The sequence below is a fragment of the Acomys minous genome (genome assembly GCF_964271855.1).
Source record: "Acomys minous genome assembly, chromosome: 5".
In the NCBI taxonomy this organism is placed as follows: domain Eukaryota; kingdom Metazoa; phylum Chordata; class Mammalia; order Rodentia; family Muridae; genus Acomys; species Acomys minous.
Window position 1 is genome coordinate 66,738,898 of NC_140494.1, and position 24,458 is coordinate 66,763,355.

A 24,458-nucleotide genomic window follows, 5' to 3' on the forward strand; every position below is an offset into this window, starting at 1 on the left:
CGTTTTCTAACTCAGGGAACAAGTTGCACACTTCTGAGATGCATTTTGGAAACTTTGTCAGAAATGAGTTTTTTGCCTACAGAGACATGCCTATTTGCGGAGTAGTACAGATTCTGAGTATGTAACTGGGCATTAGGAAATCAGCATTTCTCTTGCTTCCCTGTGCGTAGGGAAGCTCAGTTTTAGTCACAGTAGCTCCCACAAGTGTCTCCTCAGTGTGTTCCCATTTCCTTAGAAACAGTGTATTTGCTGGGAGAAAAGTGCATTACTGTGCGCTTTCACCGTTCGGCAGATACATGTGTAGAAGCACAGCGCTAGCAGAAACGACCGTTTCTCGACGTTTTCTAACTCAGGGAACAAGTTGCACACTTCTGAGATGCTTTTGGGCAACATTGTCAGAAATGAGTTTTTTGCCTACAAAGACATGCCTATTTGCGCAGTAGTACAGATTCTGAGTATGTAACTGGGCTTGATGAAATCAGCATTTCTCTTGCTTCCCTGTGCGTAGGGAAGCTCAGTTTTAGTCACAGTAGCTCCCACAAGTGTCTCCTCAGTGTGTTCCCATTTCCTTAGAAACAGTGTATTTGCTGGGAGAAAAGTGCATTACTGTGCGCTTTCACCGTTCAGCAAATACATGTGTAGAAGCACAGCGTTAGCAGATATGACCGTTTCTCGACGTTTTCTAACTCAGGGAACAAGTTGCACACTTCTGAGATGCTTTTGGGCAACATTGTCAGAAATGAGTTTTTTGCCTATAAAGACATGCCTATTTGCGCAGTAGTACAGATTCTGAGTATGTAACTGGGCTTGATGAAATCAGCATTTCTCTTGCTTCCCGTGCGTAGGGAAGCTCAGTTTTAGTGACAGTGGCTCCCACAAGTGTCTCCTCAGTGTGTTCCCATTTCCTTAGAAACAGTGTATTTGCTGGGAGAAAAGTGCATTCCTGTGTGCTTTCACCGTTCAGCAAATACATGTGTAGAAGCACAGCGTTAGCAGATATGACCGTTTCTCGACGTTTTCTAACTCAGGGAACAAGTTGCACACTTCTGAGATGCATTTGGGCAACATTGTCAGAAATGAGTTTTTTGCCTACAGAGACATTCCTATTTGCGCAGTAGTACAGATTCTGAGTATGTAACTGGGCTTGATGAAATCAGCATTTCTCTTGCTTCCCTGTGCGTAGGGAAGCTCAGTTTTAGTCACAGTAGCTCCCACAAGTGTCTCCTCAGTGTGTTCCCATTTCCTTAGAAACAGTGTATTTGCTGGGAGAAAAGTGCATTACTGTGCGCTTTCACCGTTCAGCAAATACATGTGTAGAAGCACAGCGCTAGCAGATATGACCGTTTCTCGACGTTTTCTAACTCAGGGAACAAGTGGCACACTTCTGAGATGCATTTGGGCAACTTTGTCAGAAATGAGTTTTTTGCCTACAGAGACATGCCTATTTGCACAGTAGTACAGATTCGTAGTATGTAACTGGGCTGGATGAAATCAGCATTTGTCTTGCTTCCCTGTGCGTTGGGAAGCTCAGTTTTAGTCACAGTAGCTCCCACAAGTGTCTCCTCAGTGTGTTCCCATTTCCTTAGAAACAGTGTATTTGCTGGGAGAAAAGTGCATTACTGTGTGCTTTCACCGTTCAGCAAATACATGTGTAGAAGCACAGCGCTAGCAGAAACGAACGTTTCTCGACGTTTTCTAACTCAGGGAACAAGTTGCACACTTCTGAGATGCATTTGGGCAACATTGTCCGAAATGAGTTTTTTGCCTACAGAGACAAGCCTATTTGCGCAGTAGTACAGATTCTGAGTATGTAACTGGGCTTGATGAAATCAGCATTTCTCTAGCTTCCCTGTGCGTAGGGAAGCTCAGTTTTAGTCACAGTAGCTCCCACAAGTGTCTTCTCAGTGTGTTCCCATTTCCTTAGAAACAGTGTATTTGCTGGGAGAATAGTGCATTACTGTGCGCTTTCACCGTTCAGCAAATACATGTGTAGAAGCACAGCGCTAGCAGATATGACCGTTTCTCGACGTTTTCTAACTCAGGGAACAAGTGGCACACTTCTGAGATGCATTTGGGCAACTTTGTCAGAAATGAGTTTTTTGCCTACAGAGACATGCCTATTTGCACAGTAGTACAGATTCGTAGTATGTAACTGGGCTGGATGAAATCAGCATTTCTCTTGCTTCCCTGTGCGTTGGGAAGCTCAGTTTTAGTCACAGTAGCTCCCACAAGTGTCTCCTCAGTGTGTTCCCATTTCCTTAGAAACAGTGTATTTGCTGGGAGAAAAGTGCATTACTGTGTGCTTTCACCGTTCAGCAAATACATGTGTAGAAGCACAGCGCTAGCAGAAACGAACGTTTCTCGACGTTTTCTAACTCAGGGAAAAAGTTGCACACTTCTGAGATGCATTTGGGCAACTTTGTCAGTAATGAGTTTTTTTCCTACAGATTCATGCCTATTTGCGCAGTAGTACAGATTCTGAGTATGTAACTGGGCTTGATGAAATCAGCATTTCTCTTGCTTCCCTGTGCATAGGGAAGCTCAGTTTTAGTCACAGTAGCTCCCACAAGTGTCTCCTCAGTGTGTTCCCATTTCCTTAGAAACAGTGTATTTGCTGGGAGAAAAGTGCATTACTGTGCGCTTTCACCGTTCAGCAAATACATGTGTAGAAGCACAGCGTTAGGAGATATGACCGTTTCTCGACGTTTTCTAACTCAGGGAACAAGTTGCACACTTCTGAGATGCATTTGGGCAACTTTGTCAGAAATGAGTTTTTTGCCTACAGAGACATGCCTATTTGCGCAGTAGTACAGATTCTGAGTATGTTACTGGGCTTGATGAAATCAGCATTTCTCTTGCTTCCCTGTGCGTAGGGAAGCTCAGTTTTAGTCACAGTAGCTCCCACAAGTGTCTCCTCAGTGTGTTCCCATTTCCTTAGAAACAGTGTATTTGCTGGGAGAAAAGTGCATTACTGTGCGCTTTCACCGTTCAGCAAATACATGTGTAGAAGCACAGCGTTAGCAGAAACGACCGTTTCTCGACGTTTTCTAACTCAGGGAACAAGTTGCACACTTCTGAGATGCATTTGGGCAACTTTGTCAGAAACGAGTTTTTGCCTACAGAGACATGCCTATTTGCGCAGTAGTACAGATTCTGAGTATGTAATTGGGCTTGATGAAATCAGCATTTCTCTTGCTTCCCTGTATGTAGGGAAGCTCAGTTTTAGTCACAGTAGCTCCCACAAGTGTCTCCTCAGTGTGTTCCCATTTCCTTAGAAACAGTGTATTTGCTGGGAGAAAAGTGCATTACTGTGCGCTTTCACCGTTCAGCAAATACATGTGTAGAAGCACAGCGCTAGCAGATATGACCGTTTCTCGACGTTTTCTAACTCAGGGAACAAGTTGCACTCTTCTGAGATGCATTTGGGCAACTTTGTCAGAAATGAGTTTTTTGCCTACAGAGACATGCCTATTTGCGCAGTAGTACAGATTCTGAGTATGTAACTGGGCTGGATGAAATCAGCATTTCTTTTGCTTCCCTGTGCGTTGGGAAGCTCAGTTTTAGTCACAGTAGCTCCCACAAGTGTCTCCTCAGTGTGTTCCCATTTCCTTAGAAACAGTGTATTTGCTGGGAGAAAAGTGCATTACTGTGTGCTTTCACCGTTCAGCAAATACATGTGTAGAAGCACAGTGCTAGCAGAAACGACCGTTTCTCGACGTTTTCTAACTCAGGGAACAAGTTGCACACTTCTGAGATGCATTTGGGCAACATTGTCAGAAATGAGTTTTTTGCCTACAGAGACATGCCTATTTGCGCAGTAGTACAGATTCTGAGTATGTAACTGGGATTGATGAAATCAGCATTTCTCTTGCTTCCCTGTGCGTAGGGAAGCTCAGTTTTAGTCACAGTAGCTCCCACAAGTGTCTCCTCAGTGTGTTCCCATTTCCTTAGAAACAGTGTATTTGCTGGGAGAAAAGTGCATTACTGTGCGCTTTCACCGTTCAGCAAATACATGTGTAGAAGCACAGCGTTAGCAGATATGCCCGTTTCTCGACGTTTTCTAACTCAGGGAACAAGTTGCACACTTCTGAGATGCATTTGGGAAACGTTGTCAGAAATGAGTTTTTTGCCTACAGTGACATGCCTATTTGCGCAGTAGTACAGATTCTGAGTATGTAACTGGGCTTGATGAAATCAGCATTTCTCTTGCTTCCCTGTGTGTAGGGAAGCTCAGTTTTAGTCACAGTAGCTCCCACAAGTGTCTCCTCAGTGTGTTCCCATTTCCTTAGAAACAGTGTATTTGCTGGGAGAAAAGTGCATTACTGTGCGCTTTACAGTTCAGCAAATACATGTGTAGAAGCACAGCGCTAGCAGAAACGACCGTTTCTCGACGTTTTCTAACTCAGGGAACAATTTGCACACTTCTGAGATGCATTTGGGCAACTTTGTCAGAAATGAGTTTTTTGCCTAAAGAGACATGCCTATTTGCTAAGTAGTACAGATTCTGAGTATGTAACTGGGCTTAATGTAATCAGCATTTCTCTTGCTTCCCTGTGCGTAGGCAAGATCAGTTTTAGTCACAGTAGCTCCCACAAGTGTCTCCTCAGTGTTTTCCCATTTCCTTAGAAACAGTGTATTTGCTGGGAGAAAAGTGCATTACTGTGCGCTTTCACCATTCAGCAAATACATGTGTAGAAGCACAGCGCTAGCAGAAACGACCGTTTCTCGACGTTTTCTAACTCAGAGAACAAATTGCACACTTCTGAGATGCATTTGGGCAACTTTGGCAGAAATGAGTTTTTGCCTAAAGAGACATGCCTATTTGCGCAGTAGTACAGATTCTGAGTATGTAACTGGGCTGGATGAAATCAGCATTTCTCTTGCTTTCCTGTGCGTAGGGAAGCTCAGTTTTAGTCACAGTAGCTCCCACAAGTGTCTCCTCAGTGTGTTCCCATTTCCTTAGGAACAGTGTATTTGCTGGGAGAAAAGTGCATTACTGTGCGCTTTCACCGTTCAGCAAATACATGTGTAGAAGCACAGCGCTAGCAGAAACGACCGTTTCTCGACGTTTTCTAACTCAGGGGACAAGTTGCACACTTCTGAGATGCATTTGGGCAACTTTGTCAGAAATGAGTTTTTTGCCTAAAGAGACATGCCTATTTGCGCAGTAGTACAGATTCTGAGTATGTAACTGGGCTTGATGAAATCAGCATTTCTCTTGCTTCCCTGTGCGTAGGGAAGCTCAGTTTTAGTCACAGTAGCTCCCACAAGTGTCTCCTCAGTGTGTTCCCATTTCCTTAGAAACAGTGTATTTGCTGGGAGAAAAGTGCATTACAGTGCGCTTTCACCGTTCAGCAAATACATGTGTAGAAGCACAGCGCTAGCAGAAACGAACGTTTCTTGACGTTTTCTAACTCAGGGAACAAGTTGCACACTTCTGAGATGTATTTGGGCAACTTTGTCAGAAATGAGTTTTTTGCCTAAAGAGACATGCCTATTTGCGCAGTAGTACAGATTCTGAGTATGTAACTGGGCTGGATGAAATCAGCATTTCTCTTGCTTCCCTGTGCGTAGGGAAGCTCAGTTTTAGTCACAGTAGCTCCCACAAGTGTCTCCTCAGTGTGTTCCCATTTCCTTAGAAACATTGTATTTGCTGGGAGAAAAGTGCATTACTGTGCGCTTTCACCGTTCAGCAAATACATGTGTAGAAGCACAGCGCTAGCAGAAACGAACGTTTCTCGACGTTTTCTAACTCAGGGAACAAGTTGCACACTTCTGAGATGCATTTGGGCAACTTTGTCAGAAATGAGTTTTTTGCCCAAAGAGACATGCCTATTTGCGCAGTAGTACAGATTCTGAGTATGTAACTGGGCTTGATGAAATCAGCATTTCTCTTGCTTCCCTGTGCGTAGGGAAGCTCAGTTTTAGTCACAGTAGCTCCCACAAGTGTCTCCTCAGTGTGTTCCCATTTCCATAGAAACAGTGAATTTGCTGGGAGAAAAGTGCATTACTGTGCGCTTTCACCGTTCAGCAAATACATGTGTAGAAGCACAGCGCTAGCAGAAACGACCTTTTCTCGACATTTTCTAACTCAGGGAACAAGTTGCACACTTCTGAGATGCATTTCGGCAACTTTGTCAGAAATGAGTTTTTTGCTTAAAGAGACATGCCTATTTGCGCAGTAGTACAGATTCTGAGTATGTAACTGGGCTTGATGAAATCAGCATTTCTCTTGCTTCCCTGTGCGTAGGGAAGCTCAGTTTTAGTCACAGTAGCTCCCACAAGTGTCTCCTCAGTGTGTTCCCATTTCCTTAGAAACAGTGTATTTGCTGGGAGAAAAGTGCATTACTGTGCGCTTTCACCGTTCAGCAAATACATGTGTAGAATCACAGCGCTAGCAGAAACGACCTTTTCTCGACGTTTTCTAACTCAGGGAACAAGTTGTACACTTCTGAGATGCATTTGGGCAACTTTGTCAGAAATGAGTTTTTTGCCTACAGAGACATGCCTATTTGCGCAGTAGTACAGATTCTGAGTATGTAACTGGGCTTGATGAAATCAGCATTTCTCTTGCTTCCCTGTGCGTAGGGAAGCTCAGTTTTTGTCACAGTAGCTCCCACAAGTGTCTCCTCAGTGTGTTCCCATTTCCTTAGAAACAGTGTATTTGCTGGGAGAAAAGTGCATTACTGTGCGCTTTCACCGTTTGGCAAATACATGTGTAGAAGCACAGCTCTAGCAGAAACGACCGTTTCTCGACGTTTTCTAACTCAGGGAACAAGTTGCACACTTCTGAGATGCATTTGGGCAACTTTGTCAGAAATGAGTTTTTTGCCTACAGAGACATGCCTATTTGCGCAGTAGTACAGATTCTGAGTATGTAACTGGGCTTGATGAAATCAGCATTTCTCTTGCTTCCCTGTGCGTAGGGAAGCTCAGTTTTAGTCACAGTAGCTCCCACAAGTGTCTCCTCAGTGTGTTCCCATTTCCATAGAAACAGTGTATTTGCTGGGAGAAAAGTGCATTACTGTGCGCTTTCACCGTTCAGCAAATATGTGTAGAAGCACAGCGCTAGCAGAAACGAACGTTTCTCGACGTTTTCTAACTCAGGGAACAAGTTGCACACTTCTGAGATGCATTTGGGCAACTTTGTCAGAAATGAGTTTTTTGCCTACAGAGACATGACTATTTGCGCAGTAGTACAGATTCTGAGTATGTAACTGGGCTTGATGAAATCAGCATTTCTCTTGCTTCCCTGTGCGTAGGGAAGCTCAGTTTTAGTCACAGTAGCTCCCACAAGTGTCTCCTCAGTGTGTTCCCATTTCCTTAGAAACAGTGCATTTGCTGGGAGAAAAGTGCATTACTGTGCGCTTTCACCGTTCAGCAAATACATGTGTAGAAGCACAGCGCTAGCAGAAACAACCGTTTCTCGACGTTTTCTAACTCAGGGAACAAGTTGCACACTTCTGAGATGCATTTGGGCAACTTTGTCAGAAATGAGTTTTTTGCCTAAAGAGACATGCCTATTTGCGCAGTAGTACAGATTCTGAATATGTAACTGGGCTTGATGAAATAAGCATTTCTCTTGCTTCCCTGTGCGTAGGGAATCTCAGTTTTAGTCACAGTAGCTCCCACAAGTGTCTCCTCAGTGTGTTCCCATTACCTTAGAAACAGTGTATTTGCTGGGAGAAAACTGCATTACTGTGCGCTTTCACCGTTCAGCATATACATGTGTAGAAGCACAGCGCTAGCAGAATCGCCCGTTTCTCGACGTTTTCTAACTCAGGGAACAAGTTGCACACTTCTGAGATGCATTTGGGCAACTTTGTCAGAAATGAGTTTTTTGCCTACAGAGACATGCCTATTTGCGCAGTAGTACAGATTCTGAGTATGTAACTGGGCTTGATGAAATCAGCATTTCTCTTGCTTCCCTGTGCGTAGGGAAGCTCAGTTTTAGTCACAGTAGCTCCCACAAGTGTCTCCTCAGTGTGTTCCCATTTCCTTAGAAACAGTGTATTTGCTGGGAGAAAAGTGCATTACTGTGCGCTTTCACCGTTCAGCAAATATGTGTAGAAGCACAGCGCTAGCAGAAACGAACGTTTCTCGACGTTTTATAACTCAGGGAACAAGTTGCACATTTCTGAGATGCATTTGTGCAACTTTGTCAGAAATGAGTTTTTTGCCTAAAGAGACATGCCTATTTGCGCAGGAGTACAGATTCGGAGTATGTAACTGGGCTTGATGAAATCAGCATTTCTCTTGCTTCCCTGTGCGAAGGGAAGCTCAGTTTTAGTCACAGTAGCTCCCACAAGTGTCTCCTCAGTGTGTTCCCATTTCCTTAGACACAGTGTATTTGCTGGGAGAAAAGTGCATTACTGTGCGCTTTCACCGTTCAGCAAATACATGTGTAGAAGCACAGCGCTAGCAGAAACGAACATTTCTCGACGTTTTCTAACTCAGGGAACAAGTTGCACACTTCTGAGATGCATTTGGGCAACTTTGTCAGAAATGAGTTTTTTGCCTACAGAGACATGCCTATTTGCGCAGTAGTACAGATTCTGAGTATGTAACTGGGCTTGATGAAATCAGCATTTCTCTTGCTTCCCTGTGCGTAGGGAAGCTCAGTTTTTGTCACAGTAGCTCCCACAAGTGTCTCCTCAGTGTGTTCCCATTTCCTTAGAAACAGTGTATTTGCTGGGAGAAAAGTGCATTACCGTGCGCTTTCACCGTTTGGCAAATACATGTGTAGAAGCACAGCGCTAGCAGAAACGAACGTTTCTCGACGTTTTCTAACTCAGGGAACAAGTTGCACACTTCTGAGATGCATTTGGGCAACTTTTTCAGAAATGAGTTTTTTGCCTACAGAGACATGCCTATTTGCGCTGTAGTACAGATTCTGAGTATGTAACTGGGCTTGATGAAATCAGCATTTCTCTTGCTTCCCTGTGCGTAGGGAAGCTCAGTTTTAGTCACAGTAGCTCCCACAAGTGTCTCCTCAGTGTGTTCCCATTTCCTTAGAAACACTGCATTTGCTGGGAGAAAAGTGCATTACTGTGCGCTTTCACCGTTCAGCAAATACATGTGTAGAAGCACAGCGCTAGCAGAAACAACCGTTTCTCGACGTTTTCTAACTCAGGGAACAAGTTGCACACTTCTGAGATGCATTTGGGCAACTTTGTCAGAAATGAGTTTTTTGCCTAAAGAGACATGCCTATTTGCGCAGTAGTACAGATTCTGAATATGTAACTGGGCTTGATGAAATAAGCATTTCTCTTGCTTCCCTGTGCGTAGGGAATCTCAGTTTTAGTCACAGTAGCTCCCACAAGTGTCTCCTCAGTGTGTTCCCATTACCTTAGAAACAGTGTATTTGCTGGGAGAAAACTGCATTACTGTGCGCTTTCACCGTTCAGCATATACATGTGTAGAAGCACAGCGCTAGCAGAATCGCCCGTTTCTCGACGTTTTCTAACTCAGGGAACAAGTTGCACACTTCTGAGATGCATTTGGGCAACTTTGTCAGAAATGAGTTTTTTGCCTACAGAGACATGCCTATTTGCGCAGTAGTACAGATTCTGAGTATGTAACTGGGCTTGATGAAATCAGCATTTCTCTTGCTTCCCTGTGCGTAGGGAAGCTCAGTTTTAGTCACAGTAGCTCCCACAAGTGTCTCCTCAGTGTGTTCCCATTTCCTTAGAAACAGTGTATTTGCTGGGAGAAAAGTGCATTACTGTGCGCTTTCACCGTTCAGCAAATATGTGTAGAAGCACAGCGCTAGCAGAAACGAACGTTTCTCGACGTTTTATAACTCAGGGAACAAGTTGCACATTTCTGAGATGCATTTGTGCAACTTTGTCAGAAATGAGTTTTTTGCCTAAAGAGACATGCCTATTTGCGCAGGAGTACAGATTCGGAGTATGTAACTGGGCTTGATGAAATCAGCATTTCTCTTGCTTCCCTGTGCGAAGGGAAGCTCAGTTTTAGTCACAGTAGCTCCCACAAGTGTCTCCTCAGTGTGTTCCCATTTCCTTAGACACAGTGTATTTGCTGGGAGAAAAGTGCATTACTGTGCGCTTTCACCGTTCAGCAAATACATGTGTAGAAGCACAGCGCTAGCAGAAACGAACATTTCTCGACGTTTTCTAACTCAGGGAACAAGTTGCACACTTCTGAGATGCATTTGGGCAACTTTGTCAGAAATGAGTTTTTTGCCTACAGAGACATGCCTATTTGCGCAGTAGTACAGATTCTGAGTATGTAACTGGGCTTGCTGAAATCAGCATTTCTCTTGCTTCCCTGTGCGTAGGGAAGCTCAGTTTTTGTCACAGTAGCTCCCACAAGTGTCTCCTCAGTGTGTTCCCATTTCCTTAGAAACAGTGTATTTGCTGGGAGAAAAGTGCATTACCGTGCGCTTTCACCGTTTGGCAAATACATGTGTAGAAGCACAGCGCTAGCAGAAACGACCGTTTCTCGACGTTTTCTAACTCAGGGAACAAGTTGCACACTTCTGAGATGCATTTGGGCAACTTTTTCAGAAATGAGTTTTTTGCCTACAGAGACATGCCTATTTGCGCTGTAGTACAGATTCTGAGTATGTAACTGGGCTTGATGAAAACAGCATTTCTCTTGCTTCCCTGTGCGTAGGGAAGCTCAGTTTTAGTCACAGTAGCTCCCACAAGTGTCTCCTCAGTGTGTTCCCATTTCCTTAGAAACAGTGTATTTGCTGGGAGAAAAGTGCATTACTGTGCGCTTTCACCGTTCAGCAAATACATGTGTAGAAGCACAGCGCTAGCAGAAACAACCGTTTCTCGACGTTTTCTAACTCAGGGAACAAGTTGCACACTTCTGAGATGCATTTGGGCAACTTTGTCAGAAATGAGTTTTTTGCCTAAAGAGACATGCCTATTTGCGCAGTAGTACAGATTCTGAATATGTAACTGGGCTTGATGAAATCAGCATTTCTCTTGCTTCCCTGTGCGTAGGGAATCTCAGTTTTAGTCACAGTAGCTCCCACAAGTGTCTCCTCAGTGTGTTCCCATTACCTTAGAAACAGTGTATTTGCTGGGAGAAAACTGCATTACTGTGCGCTTTCACCGTTCAGCATATACATGTGTAGAAGCACAGCGCTAGCAGAATCGCCCGTTTCTCGACGTTTTCTAACTCAGGGAACAAGTTGCACACTTCTGAGATGCATTTGGGCAACTTTGTCAGAAATGAGTTTTTTGCCTACAGAGACATGCCTATTTGCGCAGTAGTACAGATTCTGAGTATGTAACTGGGCTTGATGAAATCAGCATTTCTCTTGCTTCCCTGTGCGTAGGGAAGCTCAGTTTTAGTCACAGTAGCTCCCACAAGTGTCTCCTCAGTGTGTTCCCATTTCCTTAGAAACAGTGTATTTGCTGGGAGAAAAGTGCATTACTGTGCGCTTTCACCGTTCAGCAAATACATGTGTAGAAGCACAGCGCTAGCAGAAACGACCGTTTCTCGACGTTTTCTAACTCAGGGAACAAGTTGCACACTTCTGAGATGCATTTGGGCAACTTTGTCAGAAATGAGTTTTTTGCCTAAAGAGCCATGCCTATTTGCGCAGGAGTACAGATTCGGAGTATGTAACTGGGCTTGATGAAATCAGCATTTCTCTTGCTTCCCTGTGCGTAGGGAAGCTCAGTTTTAGTCACAGTAGCTCCCACAAGTGTCTCCTCAGTGTGTTCCCATTTCCTTAGAAACAGTGTATTTGCTGGGAGAAAAGTGCATTACTGTGCGCTTTCACCATTCAGCAACATGTGTAGAAGCACAGCGCTAGCAGAAACGAACGTTTCTCGACGTTTTCTAACTCAGGGAACAAGTTGCACACTTCTGAGATGCATTTGGGCAACTTTGTCAGAAATGAGTTTTTTGCCTACAGAGACATGCCTATTTGCGCAGGAGTACAGATTCTGAGTATGTAACTGGGCTTGATGAAATCAGCATTTCTCTTGCTTCCCTGTGCATAGGGAAGCTCAGTTTTATTCACAGTAGCTCCCACAAGTGTCTCCTCAGTGTGTTCCCATTTCCTTAGAAACAGTGTATTTGCTGGGAGAAAGGTGCATTACTGTGCGCTTTCACCGTTCAGCAAATACATGTGTAGAAGCACAGCGCTAGCAGAAACGACCTTTTCTCAACGTTTTCTAACTCAGAGAACAAGTTGCACACTTCTGAGATGTATTTGGGCAACTTTGTCAGAAATGAGTGTTTTGCCTAAAGAGACATGTCTATTTGCGCAGTAGTACAGATTCTGAGTATGTAACTGGGCTTGATGAAATCAGCATTTCTCTTGCTTCCCTGTGCGTAGGGAAGCTCAGTTTTAGTCCCAGTAGCTCCCACAAGTGTCTCCTCAGTGTGTTCCCATTTCCTTAGAAACAGTGTATTTGCTGGGAGAAAAGTGCATTACTGTGCGCTTTCACCGTTCAGCAAATACATGTGTAGAAGCACAGCGCTAACAGAAACGAACGTTTCTCGACGTTTTCTAACTCAGGGAACAAGTTGCACACTTCTGAGATGCATTTGGGCAACTTTGTCAGAAATGAGTTTTTTGCCTACAGATTCATGCCTATTTGCGCAGTAGTACAGATTCTGAGTATGTAACTGGGCTTGATGAAATCAGCATTTCTCTTGCTTCCCTGTGCGTAGGGAAGCTCAGTTTTAGTCACAGTAGCTCCCACAAGTGTCTCCTCAGTGTGTTCCCATTTCCTTAGAAACAGTGTATTTGCTGGGAGTAAAGTGAATTACTGTGCGCTTTCACCGTTCAGCAAATACATGTGTAGTAGCACAGCGCTAGCAGAAACGACCGTTTCTCGACGTTTTCTAACTCAGGGAACATGTTGCACACTTCTGAGATGCATTTGGGCAACTTTGTCAGAAATGAGTTTTTTGCCTACAGATTCATGCCCTTTTGCGCAGTAGTACAGATTCTGAGTATGTAACTGGGCTTGATGAAATCAGCATTTCTCTTGCTTCCCTGTGCGTAGGGAAGCTCAGTTTTAGTCACAGTAGCTCCCACAAGTGTCTCCTCAGTGTGTTCCCATTTCCTTAGAAACAGTGTATTTGCTGGGAGAAAAGTACATTACTGTGCGCTTTCACCGTTCAGCAAATACATGTGTAGAAGCACAGCGCTAGCAGAAACGAACGTTTCTTGACGTTTTCTAACTCAGGGAACAAGTTGCACACTTCTGAGATGCATTTGGGCAACTTTGTCAGAAATGAGTTTTTTGCCTACAGATTCATGCCTATTTGCGCAGTAGTACAGATTCTGAGTATGTAACTGGGCTTGATGGAATCAGCATTTCTCTTGCTTCCCTGTGCGTAGGGAAGGTCAGTTTTAGTCACAGCAGCTCCCACAAGTGTCTCCTCAGTGTGTTCTCATTTCCTTAGAAACAGTGTATTTGCTGGGAGAAAAGTGCATTACTGTGCACTTTCACCGTTCAGCAAATACATGTGTAGAAGCACAGCGCTAGCAGAAACGAACGTTTCTCGACGTTTTCTAACTCAGGGAACAAGTTGCACACTTCTGAGATGCATTTGGGCAACTTTGTCAGAAATGAGTTTTTTGCCTACAGATTCATGCCTATTTGCGCAGTAGTACAGATTCTGAGTATGTAACTGGGCTTGATGAAATCAGCATTTCTCTTGCTTCCCTGTGCGTAGGGAAGCTCAGTTTTAGTCACAGTAGCTCCCACAAGTGTCTCCTCAGTGTGTTCCCATTTCCTTAGAAACAGTGTATTTGCTGGGAGTTAAGTGAATTACTGTGCGCTTTCACCGTTCAGCAAATACATGTGTAGTAGCACAGCGCTAGCAGAAACGACCGTTTCTCGACGTTTTCTAACTCAGGGAACATGTTGCACACTTCTGAGATGCATTTGGGCAACTTTGTCAGAAATGAGTTTTTTGCCTACAGATTCATGCCCTTTTGCGCAGTAGTACAGATTCTGAGTATGTAACTGGGCTTGATGAAATCAGCATTTCTCTTGCTTCCCTGTGCGTAGGGAAGCTCAGTTTTAGTCACAGTAGCTCCCACAAGTGTCTCCTCAGTGTGTTCCCATTTCCTTAGAAACAGTGTATTTGCTGGGAGAAAAGTACATTACTGTGCGCTTTCACCGTTCAGCAAATACATGTGTAGAAGCACAGCGCTAGCAGAAACGAACGTTTCTTGACGTTTTCTAACTCAGGGAACAAGTTGCACACTTCTGAGATGCATTTGGGCAACTTTGTCAGAAATGAGTTTTTTGCCTACAGATTCATGCCTATTTGCGCAGTAGTACAGATTCTGAGTATGTAACTGGGCTTGATGAAATCAGCATTTTTCTTGCTTCCCTGTGCGTAGGGAAGGTCAGTTTTAGTCACAGCAGCTCCCACAAGTGTCTCCTCAGTGTGTTCCCATTTCCTTAGAAACAGTGTATTTGCTGGGAGAAAAGTGCATTACTGTGCACTTTCACCGTTCAGCAAATACATGTGTAGAAGCACAGCGCTAGCAGAAACGAACGTTTCTCGACGTTTTCTAACTCAGGGAACAAGTTGCACACTTCTGAGATGCATTTGGGCAACTTTGTCAGAAATGAGTTTTTTGCCTACAGAGACATGCCTATTTGCGCAGTAGTACAGATTCTGAGTATGTAACTGGGCTTGATGAAATCAGCTTTTCTCTTGCTTCCCTGTGCGTAGGGAAGCTCAGTTTTAGTCACAGTAGCTCCCACAAGTGTCTCCTCAGTGTGTTCCCATTTCCTTAGAAACAGTGTATTTGCTGGGAGAAAAGTGCATTACTGCGCGCTTTCACCGTTCAGCAAATACATGTGTAGAAGCACATCGCTAGCAGAAACGAACGTTTCTCGACGTTTTCTAACTCAGGGAACAAGTTACACACTTCCTAGATGCATTTGGGCAACTTTGTCAGAAATGAGTTTTTTGCCTACAGATTCATGCCTATTTGAGCAGTAGTACAGATTCTGACTATGTAACTGGGCTTGATGAAATCAGCATTTCTCTTGCTTCCCTGTGCGTAGGGAAGCTCAGTTTTAGTCACAGTAGCTCCCACAAGTGTCTCCTCAGTGTGTTCCCATTTCCGTAGAAACAGTGTATTTGCTGGGAGAAAAGTGCATTACTGTGCGCTTTCACCGTTCAGCAAATACATGTGTAGAAGCACAGCGTTAGCAGAAACGACCGTTTCTCGATATTTTCTAACTCAGGGAACAAGTTGCACACTTCTGAGATGCATTTGGGCAACTTTGTCAGAAATGAGTTTTTTGCCTACAAAGACATGCCTATTTGCGCAGTAGTACAGATTCTGAGTATGTACCTGGGCTTGATGAAATCAGCATTTCTCTTGCTTCCCTGTGCGTAGGGAAGCTCAGTTTTAGTCAAAGTAGCTCCCACAAGTGTCTCCTCAGTGTGTTCCCATTTCCTTAGAAACAGTGTAATTGCTGGCAGAAAAGTGCATTACTGTGCGCTTTCACCGTTCAGCAAATACATGTGTAGAAGCACAGCGCTAGCAGAAACGAAAGTTTCTCGATGTTTTCTAACTCAGGGAACAAGTTGCACACTTCTGAGATGCATTTGGGCAACTTTGTCAGAAATGAGTTTTTTGCCTACAGAGACATGCCTATTTACGCAGTAGTACAGATTCTGAGTATGTAACTGGGCTGGATGAAATCAGCATTTCTCTTGCTTCCCTGTGCGTAGGGAAGCTCAGTTTTAGTCACAGTAGCTCCCACAAGTGTCTCCTCAGTGTGTTCCCATTTCCTTAGAAACAGTGTATTTGTTGGGAGAAAAGTGCATTACTGTGCGCTTTCACCGTTCAGCAAATACATGTGTAGAAGCACAGCGCTAGCAGAAACGAACGTTTCTCGACGTTTTCTAACTCAGGGAACAAGTTGCACACTTCTGAGATGCATTTGGGAAACTTTGTCAGAAATGAGTTTTTTGCCTACAGAGACATGCCTATTTGTGGAGTAGTACAGATTCTGAGTATGTAACTGGGCTTGATGAAATCAGCATTTCTCTTGCTTCCCTGTGCGTAGGGAAGCTCAGTTTTAGTCACAGTAGCTCCCACAAGTGTCTCCTCAGTGTGTTCCCATTTCCTTAGAAACAGTGTATTTGCTGGGAGAAAAATGCATTACTGTGCGCTTTCAACGTTCAGCAGATACATGTGTAGAAGCACAGCGTTAGCAGACATGCCCGTTTCTCAACGTTTTCTAACTCAGGGAACAAGTTGCACACTTCTGAGATGCTTTTGGGCAACATTGTCAGAAATGAGTTTTTTGCCTACAAAGACAGTCCTATTTGCGCAGTAGTACAGATTCTGAGTATGTAACTGGGCTTGATGAAATCAGCATTTCTCTTGCTTCCCTGTGCGTAGGGAAGCTCAGTTTTAGTCACAGTAGCTCCCACAAGTGTCTCCTCAGTGTGTTCCCATTTTCTTAGAAACAGTGTATTTGCTGGGAGAAAAGTGCATTACTGTGGGCTTTCACCGTTCAGCAAATACATGTGTAGAAGCACAGCGCTAGTAGATAAGACCATTTCTCGACGTTTTCTAACTCAGGGAACAAGTTGCACACTTCTGAGATGCTTTTGGGCAACATTGTCAGAAATGAGTTTTTTGCCTACAAAGACATGCCTATTTGCGCAGTAGTACAGATTCTGAGTATGTAACTGGGCTTGATGAAATCAGCATTTCTCTTGCTTCCCGTGCGTAGGGAAGCTCAGTTTTAGTGACAGTAGCTCCCACAAGTGTCTCCTCAGTGTGTTCCCATTTCCTTAGAAACAGTGTATTTGCTGGGAGAAAAGTGCATTACTATGCGCTTTCACCGTTCAGCAAATACATGTGTAGAAGCACAGCGTTAGCAGATATGACCGTTTCTCGACGTTTTCTAACTCAGGGAACAAGTTGCACACTTCTGAGATGCATTTGGGCAACATTGTCAGAAATGAGTTTTTTGCCTACAGAGACATTCCTATTTGCGCAGTAGTACAGATTCTGAGTATGTAACTGGGCTTGATGAAATCAGCATTTCTCTTGCTTCCCTGTGCGTAGGCAAACTCAGTTTTAGTCACAGTAGCTCCCACAAGTGTCTCCTCGGTGTGTTCCCATTTCCTTAGAAACAGTGTATCTGCTGGGAGAAAAGTGCATTACTGTGTGCTTTCACCGTTCAGCAAATACATGTGTAGAAGCACAGCGCTAGCAGAAACGAACGTTTCTCGAAGTTTTCTATCTCAGGGAACAATTTGCATACTTCTGAGATGCATTTGGGCAACTTTGTCAGAAATGAGTTTTTTGCCTAAAGAGACATGCCTATTTGCGCAGTAGTACAGATTCTGAGTATGTAACTGGGCGGATGAAATCAGCATTTCTCTTGCTTCCCTGTGCGTAGGGAAGCTCAGTTTCAGTCACAGTAGCTCCCACAAGTGTCTCCTCAGTGTGTTCCCATTTCCTTAGAAACAGTGTATTTACTGGGAGAAAAGTGCATTACTGTGCGCTTTCACCGTTCAGCAAATACATGTGTAGAAGCACAGTGCTTGCAGAAACGAACGTTTCTCGACGTTTTCTAACTCAGGGAACAAGTTGCACACTTCTGAGATGCATTTGGGCAACTTTGTCAGAAATGAGTTTTTTGCCTACAGAGACATGCCTATTTGCGCAGTAGTACAGATTCTGAGTATGTAACTGGGCTTGATGAAATCAGCATTTCTCTTGCTTCCCTGTGCGTAGGGAAGCTCAGTTTTAGTCACAGTAGCTCCCACAAGTGTCTCCTCAGTGTGTTCCCAGTTCCTTAGAAACAGTGTATTTGCTGGGAGTAAAGTGAATTACTGTGCGCTTTCACCGTTCAGCAAATACATGTGTAGAGCACATCGCTAGCAGAAACGAACTTTTCTCGACGTTCTCTAACTCAGGGAACAAGTTGAACACTTCTGAGATGCATTTGGGCAACTTTGTCAGAAATGAGTTTTTTGCCTACAGATTCATGCCTATTTGCGCAGTAGTACAGATTCTGAGTATGTAACTGGGCTTGATGAAATCAGCATTTCTCTTGCTTCCCTGTGCATAGGGAAGCTCAGTTTTAGTCACAGTAGCTCCCACAAGTGTCTCCTCAGTGTGTTCCCATTTCCTTAGAAACAGTGTATTTGCTGGGAGAAAAGTGCTTACTGTGCGCTTTCACCGTTCAGCAAATACATGTGTAGAAGCACAGCGCTAGCAGAAACGAACGTTTCTCGACGTTTTCTAACTCAGGGAACAAGTTGTACACTTCTGAGATTCATTTGGGCAACTTTGTCAGAAATGAGTTTTTTGCCTAAAGAGACATGCCTATTTGCGCAGTAGTACAGATTCTGAGTATGTAACTGGGCTTGATGAAATCAGCATTTCTCTTGCTTCCCTGTGCGTAGGGAAGCTCAGTTTTAGTCACAGTAGCTCCCACAAGTGTCTCCTCAGTGTGTTCCCATTTCCTTAGAAACAGTGTATTTGCTGGGAGAAAAGTGCATTACTGTGCGCTTTCACCGTTCAGCAAATACATGTGTAGAAGCACAGCTTTAGCAGATATGACCGTTTCTCGACGTTTTGTAACTCGGGGAACAAGTTGCACACTTCTGAGATGCATTTGGGCAACTTTGTCAGAAATGAGTTTTTTGCCTACAGATACATGCCTATTTGCGCAGTAGTACAGATTCTGAGTATGTAACTGGGCTTGATGAAATCACCATTTCTCTTGCTTCCCTGTGCGTAGGGAAGCTCAATTTTAGTCACAGTAGCTCCCACAAGTGTCTCCTCAGTGTGTTCCCATTTCCTTAGAAACAGTGTATTTGCTGGGAGAAAAGTGCATTACTGTGCGCTTTCACCATTCAGCAAATACATGTGTAGAAGCACAGCGCTAGCAGAAACGAACGTTTCTCGACGTTTTCTAACTCAGGGAACAAGTTGCACACTTCTGAGATGCATTTGGGCAACTTTGTCAGAAATGAGTTTTTTGCCTACAGAGACATGACTATTTGCGCAGTAGTACAGATTCTGAGTATGTAACTGGGCTTGATGAAATCAGCATTTCTCTTGCTTCCCTGTGCGTAGGGAAGCTCAGTTTTAGTGACAGTAGCTCCCACAAGTGTCTCCTCAGTGTGTTCCCAGTAACTTAGAAACAGTGTATTTTCTGGGAGAAAAGTGCATTACTGTGCGCTTTCACCGTTCAGCAAATACATGTGTAGAAGCACAGCGCTAGCAGAAACGAACGTTTCTCGACGTTTTCTAACTCAGGGAACAAGTTGCACACTTCTGAGATGCATTTGGGCAACTTTGTCAGAAATGAGTTTTTTGCCTACAGAGACATGCCTATTTGCGCAGTAGTACAGATTCTGAGTATGTAACTGGGCTTGATGAAATCAGCATTTCTCTTGCTTCCCTGTGCGTAGGGAAGCTCAGTTTTAGTCACAGTAGCTCCCACAAGTGTCTCCTCAGTGTGTTCCCATTTCCTTAGAAACAGTGTATTTGCAGGGAGAAAAGTGCATTACTGTGTGCTTTCACCGTTCAGCAAATACATGTGTAGAAGCACAGCGCTAGCAGAAACGAACGTTTCTCGACGTTTTCTAACTCAGGGAACAAGTTGCACACTTCTGAGATGCATTTGGGCAACTTTGTCAGAAATGAGTTTTTTGCCTACAGAGACATGCCTATTTGCGCAGTAGTACAGATTCTGAGTATGTAACTGGGCTTGATGAAATCAGCATTTCTCTTGCTTCCCTGTGCGTAGGGAAGCTCAGTTTTAGTCACAGTAGCTCCCACAAGTGTCTCCTCAGTGTGTTCCCATTTCCTTAGAAACTGTGTATTTGCTGGGAGAAAAGTGCATTACTGTGCGCTTTCACCATTCAGCAAATACATGTGTAGAAACACAGCGCTAGCAGAAACGAACGTTTCTCGACGTTTTCTAACTCAGGGAACAAGTTGCACACTTCTGAGATGCATTTGGGCAACTTTGTCAGAAATGATTTTTTTGCCTACAGAGACTTGCCTATTTGCGCAGTAGTACAGATTCTGAGTATGTAACTGGGCTTGATGAAATCAGCATTTCTCTTGCTTCCCTGTGCGTAGGGAAGCTCAGTTTTAGTCACAGTAGCTCCCACAAGTGTCTCCTCAGTGTGTTCCCATTTCCTTAGAAACAGTGTATTTGCTGGGAGAAAAGTGCATTACTGTGCGCTTTCACCGTTCAGCAAATACATGTGTAGAAGCACAGCGCTAGCAGAAACGAACGTTTCTCGACGTTTTGTAACTCAGGGAACAAGTTGCACACTTCTGAGATGCATTTGGGCAACTTTGTTAGAAATGAGTTTTTTGCCTACAGAGACATGCCTATTTGCGCAGTAGTACAGATTCTGAGTATGTAACTGGGCTTGATGAAATCAGCATTTCTCTTGCTTCCCTGTGCGTAGGGAAGCTCAGTTTTAGTCACAGTAGCTCCCACAAGTGTCTCGTCAGTGTGTTCCCATTTCCTTAGAAACAGTGTATTTGCTGGGAGAAAAGTGCATTACTGTGCGCTTTCACCGTTCAGCAAATACATGTGTAGAAGCACAGCGCTAGCAGAAACGAACGTTTCTCGACGTTTTGTAACTCAGGGAACAAGTTGCACACTTCTGAGATGCATTTGGGCAACTTTGTCAGAAATGAGTTTTTTGCCTACAGAGACATGCCTATTTGCGCAGTAGTACAGATTCTGAGTATGTAACTGGGCTTGATGAAATCAGCATTTCTCTTGCTTCCCTGTGCGTAGGGAAGCTCAGTTTTAGTCACAGTAGCTCCCACAAGTGTCTCCTCAGTGTGTTCCCATTTCCTTAGAAACAGTGTATTTGCTGGGAGAAAAGTGCATTACTGTGCGCGTTCACCGTTCAGCAAATACATGTGTAGAAGCACAGCGCTAGCAGAAACGAACGTTTCTCGACGTTTTCTAACTCAGGGAACAAGTTGCACACTTCTGAGATGCATTTGGGCAACATTGTCAGAAATGAGTTTTTTGCCTACAGAGACATGCCTATTTGCGCAGTAGTACAGATTCTGAGTATGTAACTGGGCTTGATGAAATCAGCATTTCTCTTGCTTCCCTGTGCGAAGGGAAGCTCAGTTTTAGTCACAGTAGCTTTCACAAGTGTCTCCTCAGTGTGTTCCCATTTACTTAGAAACAGTGTATTTGCTGGGAGAAAAGTGCATTACTGTGCGCTTTCACCGTTCAGCAAATACATGTGTAGAAGCACAGCTTTAGCAGATATGACCGTTTCTCGACGTTTTCTAACTCGGGGAACAAGTTGCACACTTCTGAGATGCATTTGGGCAACTTTGTCAGAAATGAGTTTTTTGCCTACAGATACATGCCTATTTGCGCAGTAGTACAGATTCTGAGTATGTAACTGGGCTTGATGAAATCACCATTTCTCTTGCTTCCCTGTGCGTAGGGAAGCTCAATTTTAGTCACAGTAGCTCCCACAAGTGTCTCCTCAGTGTGTTCCCATTTCCTTAGAAACAGTGTATTTGCTGGGAGAAAAGTGCATTACTGTGCGCTTTCACCATTCAGCAAATACATGTGTAGAAGCACAGCGCTAGCAGAAACGAACGTTTCTCGACGTTTTCTAACTCAGGGAACAAGTTGCACACTTCTGAGATGCATTTGGGCAACTTTGTCAGAAATGAGTTTTTTGCCTACAGAGACATGCCTATTTGCGCAGTAGTACAGATTCTGAGTATGTAACTGGGCTTGATGAAATCAGCATTTCTCTTGCTTCCCTGTGCATAGGGAAGCTCAGTTTTAGTCACAGTAGCTCCTACAAGTGTGTCCTTAGTGTGTTCCCATTTCCTTAGAAACTGTGTATTTGCTGGGAGAAAAGTGCATTACTGTGCGCTTTCACCATTCAACAAATACATGTGTAGAAGCACAACGCTAACAGAAACGAACGTTTCTCGACGTTTTCTAACTCAGGGAACAAGTTGCACACTTCTGAGATGCATTTGGGCAACTTTGTCAGAAATGAGTTTTTTGCCTACAGAGACATGCCTATTTGCGCAGTAGTACAGATTCTGAGTATGTAACTGGGCTTGATGAAATCAGCATTTCTCTTGCTTCCCTGTGCGTAGGGAAGCTCAGTTTTAGTCACAGTAGCTCCCACAAGTGTCTCCTCAGTGTGTTCCCATTTCCTTAGAAACTGTGTATTTGCTGGGAGAAAAGTGCATTACTGTGCGCTTTCACCATTCAGCAAATACATGTGTAGAAGCACAGCGCTAGCAGAAACGAACGTTTCTCGACGTTTTCTAACTCAGGGAACAAGTTGCACACTTCTGAGATGCATTTGGGCAACTTTGTCAGAAATGATTTTTTTGCCTACAGAGACATGCCTATTTGCGCAGTAGTACAGATTCTGAGTATGTAACTGGGCTTGATGAAATCAGCATTTCTCTTGCTTCCCTGTGCGTAGGGAAGCTCAGTTTTAGTCACAGTAGCTCCCACAAGTGTCTCCTCAGTGTGTTCCCATTTCCTTAGAAACAGTGTATTTGCTGGGAGAAAAGTGCATTACTGTGCGCTTTCACCGTTCAGCAAATACATGTGTAGAAGCACAGCGCTAGCAGAAGCGAACGTTTCTCGACGTTTTGTAACTCAGGGAACAAGTTGCACACTTCTGAGATGCATTTGGGCAACTTTGTCAGAAATGAGTTTTTTGCCTACAGAGACATGCCTATTTGCGCAGTAGTACAGATTCTGAGTATGTAACTGGGCTTGATGAAATCAGCATTTCTCTTGCTTCCCTGTGCGTAGGGAAGCTCAGTTTTAGTCACAGTAGCTCCCACAAGTGTCTCCTCAGTGTGTTCCCATTTCCTTAGAAACAGTGTATTTGCTGGGAGAAAAGTGCATTACTGTGCGCGTTCACCGTTCAGCAAATACATGTGTAGAAGCACAGCGCTAGCAGAAACGAACGTTTCTCGACGTTTTCTAACTCAGGGAACAAGTTGCACACTTCTGAGATGCATTTGGGCAACATTGTCAGAAATGAGTTTTTTGCCTACAGAGACATGCCTATTTGCGCAGTAGTACAGATTCTGAGTATGTAACTGGGCTTGATGAAATCAGCATTTCTCTTGCTTCCCTGTGCGAAGGGAAGCTCAGTTTTAGTCACAGTAGCTTTCACAAGTGTCTCCTCAGTGTGTTCCCATTTACTTAGAAACAGTGTATTTGCTGGGAGAAAAGTGCATTACTGTGCGCTTTCACCGTTCAGCAAATACATGTGTAGAAGCACAGCGCTAGCAGAAACGAACGTTTCTCGACGTTTTCTAACTCAGGGAACAAGTTGCACACTTCTGAGATGCATTTGGGCAACATTGTCAGAAATGAGTTTTTTGCCTACAGAGACATGCCTATTTGCGCAGTAGTACAGATTCTGAGTATGTAACTGGGCTTGATGAAATCAGCATTTCTCTTGCTTCCCTGTGCGTAGGGAAGCTCAGTTTTAGTCACAGTAGCTCCCACAAGTGTCTCCTCAGTGTGTTCCCATTTCCTTAGAAACAGTGTATTTGCTGGGAGAAAAGTGCATTACTCTGCGCTTTCACCGTTCAGCAAATACATGTGTAGAAGCACAGCGCTAGCAGAAACTACCGTTTCTCGAGGTTTTCTAACTCAGTGAACAAGATGCACACTTCTGAGATGCACTTGGGCAACTTTGTCAGAAATGAGTTTTTTGCCTACAGAGAAATGCCTATTTGCGCAGTAGTACAGCTTCTGAGTATGTAACTGGGCATGAGGAAATCAGCATTTCTCTTGCTTCCCTGTGCGTAGGGAAGCTCAGTTTTAGTCACAGTAGCTCCCACAAGTGTCTTCTCAGTGTGTTCCCATTTCCTTAGAAACAGTGTATTTGCTGGGAGAAAAGTGCATTACTGTGCGCTTTCACAGTTCAGCAAATACATGTGTAGAAGCACAGCGCTAGCAGAAACGAACGTTTCTCGACGTTTTCTAACTCAGGGAACAAGTTGCACACTTCTGAGATGCATTTGGGCAACTTTGTCAGAAATGAGTTTTTTGCCTACAGAGACATGCCAATTTGCGCAGTAGTACAGATTCTGAGTATGTAACTGGGCGTGATTAAATCAGCATTTCTCTTGCTTCCCTGTGCATAGGGAAGCTCAGTTTTAGTCACAGTAGCTCCCACAAGTGTCTCCTCAGTGTGTTCCCATTTCCTTAGAAACAGTGTATTTGCTGGGAGAAAAGTGCATTACTGTGCGCTTTCACCGTTCAGCAAATACATGTGTAGAAGCACAGCGCTAGCAGAAACGAACGTTTCTCGACGTTTTCTAACTCAGGGAACAAGTTGCACACTTCTGAGATGCATTTGGGCAACATTGTCAGAAATGAGTTTTTTGCCTACAGAGACATGCCTATTTGCGTAGTAGTACAGATTCTGAGTATGTAACTGGGCTTGATGAA